Raw genomic sequence first — 5,119 nt, forward strand, 5'->3', positions numbered from 1 at the left:
CTCATTCTCAGCAAACTATCACAAGAACAGAAAACCAAAGCTCTAAAGTTCATATGGAACCAAACAGATCCCGCATTGCCAAGACAATCCTAAGCCAAAAGAACAAAGCTGGCGGCATCACGCTACCTGACTTCAAACTATACTACAAGGCTATAGTAACCAAAACAGCATGGTACTGGTACCAAAACAGTTATATAGACCAATGGAACAGAACAGAGCCCTTGGAAATAATACCACACGTCTACAACCATCTGATCTTTGACAAACCTGATAAAAACAAGAAATGGGGAAAGGATTTCCTATTTAATAAATGGTGCTGGGAAAACTGGCTAGCCATATGTAGAAAGCTGAAGCTGGATCCTTTCCTTACACCTTATACAAAAATTAATTCAAGATGGATTAGAGACTTAAATGTTAGACCTAAAACCATAAAAACCCTAGAAGAAAACCTAGGCAGTACCATTCGGGACATAGGCATGGACAAGGACTTCATATCTAAAACGCCAAAAGCAACGGCAACAAAAGCCAAAATTGACAAATGGGATCTAATTAAACTAAAGAGCTTCTGCACAGCAAAAGAAACTACCATCAGAGTGAACAGGCAACCTAAAGAATGGGAGAAAATTTTTGCAATCTACTCATCTGACAAAGGGCTAATATTCAGAACCTACAAAGAACTCAAACAAATTTACAAGAAAAAAACAACCCCCTCAAAAAGTGGACGAAGGATATGAACAGACACTTCTCCAAAGAAGACATTTATGTAGCCAACAGACACATGAAAAAATGCTCATCATCATTCGCCATCAGAGAAATGCAAATCAAAACTGCAATGAGATACCATCTCATACCAGTTAGAATGGCGATCATTAAAAAGTCAGGAAACAACAGGTGCTGGAGAGGATGTCGAGAAATAGGAACACTTTTACACTGTTGGGACTGTAAACTAGTTCAACCATTGTGGAAGACAGTGTGGCGATTCCTCAAGAATCTAGAACTAGAAATACCACTTGACCCAGCCATCCCATTACTGGGTATATAACCAAAGGATTATAAATCATGCTGCTATAAAGACACATGCACATGTATGTTTATTGCAGCACTATTCACAATAGCAAAGACTTGGAACCAACCCAAATGTCCATCAGTGACAAACTGGATTAAGAAAAGGTGGCACATATATACCATGGAATACTATTTGGCCATAAAAAAGGATGAGTTCATGTCGTTTGTAGGGACATGGATGCAGCTGGAAACCATCATTCTCAGCAAACTATCACAAGAACAGAAAACCAAACACCACATGTTCTCACTCATAGGTGGAAATTGAACAATGAGAACACTTGGACACAGGAAGGGGAACATCACACACTGGGGCCTGTCGTGGGGTTGGGGGAGTGGGGAGGGATAGCATTAGGAGATATACGTAATGTAAATGATGAGTTAATGGGTGCAGTACACCAACATGGCATATGTATACATATGTAACAAACCTGCACGTTGTGTACATGTACCCTAGAACTTAAAGTCTAAAAAAATTTTTTTTAACTTTATGAGATAAGTTACCAATATTATCTCTGTTTTTGGGTAAGGGACCTGAGGCCTAGAGTAAAACTGATTTTTCCATCATCACCCTGATTAGACTTTTAATTTAGGGTTACTGCTGACCTACAGTTTAGTACAATTTCTACTGGTGTCACAGTGTTTTAGCACTTCTGTATATATATATGTATTATGGCAAAAATGTATATATATATATATAAATTTTATTGGTAAATATACTGGATGCCTAATAACATGTCAATTCTTTTGGATAGCTTAAGATCAGGTGGTGAGAAAAAATTGTTCATTGACTTATTAATCCCGGTGGATGATGTTTCAGGAAACCTGGGTCCTCATAATTGTAAGTGATGTAGGTCGAGGCCATCCATCAAACTGAACCTCAACTTCATCATCCTCAAGTAAGAATATTAAAGTTGACCTTGTGCCTACTTACAGGGTTTTATGATAACCAAAGGGAAACCATAGAAAGATGTAATCCATGGAACCAATAAGATAGCACATCTGGCAATCAGTTATCTTCCGGGGGTTGTGTTCTTCTCAGAGCCAGTTGCTGTTTCATGGTTTCTGCTGTTTGGGCTGAGGAGGCTAGTGGATAAGAAGTTCCTGGAGTTGGAAAGGGTAGTTCACTAAATAAAAAAGGAGACCGCTCTTCCCTCTACTTGCTCTTGCAAGAAAAATGAAATGAATCACAGCAAACTTTTCATCGTCTACCTCCTTCCTCTCTTTTTCCTTGTGGTTTTCTAAAGTCTTATCCTACAATACTGCCCCCACCCCATTGGTAATTTGTTTCTCTAAGCCACTGCACACATAAGCATCACTGTTTTAATTAGCAAGAAGCAAACCGAAGTAAGAAGCTAGAAGGCACAGCAAGGAAGCCCACCACTTGCACTCTTTAATTATTCATCGAGGTAAATAAAATTAAATATTTTCTCAGCAATCCAGAGCGGGATCTGAAGTAATTACACTGTCAAATTCATCAAAAATTCTCTCATCAAAATAAAAACCTTGATGTCATTTAATAATTTATAATGCAAATACACAGAAATTGTAAAATATTATAAATAGAAAACTGCAGGGTAAGTGAACATGAATTAGTTAGGGGTTATGTTCTAGAAAGAGGCTGTCATGAGCTGTATAAATTTTTAATAAGAAATATTTTTGAGGCCTAATTTAGAGAACGGAATCTACCAGGAACTTTAGAATACAAAAAGCACAACCAAACGCCACCATCAAATTCCCGCTGCCTGGAGATTTGTAAGCATTGCTTTCTGAGAAAAACTGAGGGCTCAAGATGATTTCAGGCAGAAGGAAGGGATGTCGTCTTTGGTGTTCCAGATCACCTGTGACACCTTACACGCTGTCTACACGGGTTACAAATGAATTAATTAACCTTCGTGTAATGACCATGAATAGTAAATGGGAAAAGTCTGGTTCATTTCCACCAAGACAGAAAAGGGCCGTTTCTAGCCATTGTGCCTTGTAAAACAATGTGTGATTCTGGGAGCCAGATGGTTTCATCCCAGTTTGAAATGGTTTTAATCTGTTGAGTTTCTGTATGGAAAAAGTGTGAAGCAGAGAGGAGACCAGAGTTTTCTTTTTCTAACTCCAGGAGAAGAATTCTCATACATACGTGTCGTGCCCTGATTTACGAAACCATCTCTAGGGACTTACCTATTCCCAGACAGATGAGCAGTGGGCAAGGATTTGTTTCACAAGAATGAATGGGGGGAAAGTAGCCCCACTGAGCAGAAATGAAAAGCATGCTTTCAAGACAATTAATGAGAAAAGAAGCAAGGTCAACTTTGATTCAAGAATGTCAGCGATTAGCATGAACAGTGACATGGCAGTCAGAAAGATCTTTTCACAAAAAGGTAAAACTGAGGGCAGGGCTCTTTTCTTAACTTCTCCAGGTTCCTTGAACACATGCTTGGCACTTTCTTTCCCCTTCTTTGCTGGACAATCTCTTTCTTACACTTGAGGACTCAGCTTAGATGTTCCCTCTTCCATGAAGCCTTCTCTGATCGCCAGATGCCATCAAGTTGTCTTATTATATCTCCCTGGCACTTTCTGTCTTCCCTTTATAAACTTGCTAGATCTCTTATATTTAGAATAAATTGCCAGTAGTAATTCTTTATTGTCTCCCATAATGAGTAGAATCTTGGTGAAGGAAGCGACCATGTATGTCAGTGATCCTTCTTTTGGCTGCCACAATGAAACCCTTTATGATCTTGATCCTTCAAGATCCTGATTAAGATCCTTTACTCTGACCTCCACTCCTGTCCTCCCCAGATTGTCCACTTAGATTGGCCTCTTCCCTGTTCCTGACCTGCTCCTGCCTCCTCTCTCTGGAATTCATGGCATATCTGGGTATCTGCATGGCATATCCTTCACTTTCACCTTCACCTTCACCTTCTTCAGGTCTTTTTACTCGAATTTTATCTCCCCAGTAAAGTCTTCCGTTTTAAAAATTTTAATCCATTTCCCACCTCCAAATACTCCATATCCCCCTTTTCTGCTTGTATGGGTTCTCATTGGCATTTAGCTTCAACTAGCCTGCTGTGCATTTTACTTGTTTACCTTGTTTATGGCCTGTCTTCCCCCTCTAATTTAAGCTCCACAGGGCAGGGATTTTTATCTGTTGTCTGTTCCTGCGTCACCAATGTGTAGAACATGTCCTGGCACACAGTAGGCTCTCAGCAAATATTTATTGAAAGAACAATGGAAGTAACTATATTTAGGTGGCAGGAAAACATGATAGGCGAATACCTTCATGGGAAATGCTTTTAAGAGAATGCTGGGGCTTGGAGGAGAGGATGCTATGATAGGTATGGTGGGGGCTGATGGAGAACACTCAACGAGGTGAACTCAAGGCCATAGGCATTGAGACTTCATCCAGGCCTGTGTGAGGTCTCAGTGCCTACAGCTTCTGAGGAAAGACTCACGCTTGGTGAGGTAATAGGTGATCCTATGGGAAAGAATGCTTGGGGAGGAAATGACTCTCTGCTGCTGTAGGCCAGGGATGACAAATGGGCTTCAACAGCAGTGCCAATTCCAATTGATGGGTAGTGGTTGCTGGAAAGGCTGTATTGAGAATTCTGAGTCTGTTTTTAGGCCTAGTGGAAGAGTGTTGTGATCAACTGGTGATGTCAAGAGCTTGGAAGGGGCGTGTGGTAGCATTTGTACCATGCATTTGCATACTGACCTCTAAGCTTGAAGTTGGTTCTTTTTTTTAATCCTGAAAAATCTAAGCTTACAAGGAGACTAATGGTAACCCCACTTTTTTTTTTAGATTCTACTGAAAACTAAGTGTTTTTTTTTTTTGAGACAGTGTCTCACTTTGTCACCAGGCTGGAGTGCAGTGGTACAATCACCACTTACTGCAGCCTCGACTTCCCGGGCTCAGGTGATTCTCCTACCTCAGCCTCCTGAATAGCTGGAACTACAGGTGCACACCACCATGCCTGACAAATTTTTGTATTTTTTGGTAGAGATGGGGTTTCACCATGTTGCTGGGGCTGGTCTTGATCTCCTGGGCTCAAGTGATCTGTACCTCCTC

The sequence above is a fragment of the Macaca fascicularis genome, chromosome 6, assembly GCF_037993035.2.
Source record: "Macaca fascicularis isolate 582-1 chromosome 6, T2T-MFA8v1.1".
In the NCBI taxonomy this organism is placed as follows: Eukaryota; Metazoa; Chordata; class Mammalia; order Primates; family Cercopithecidae; genus Macaca; species Macaca fascicularis.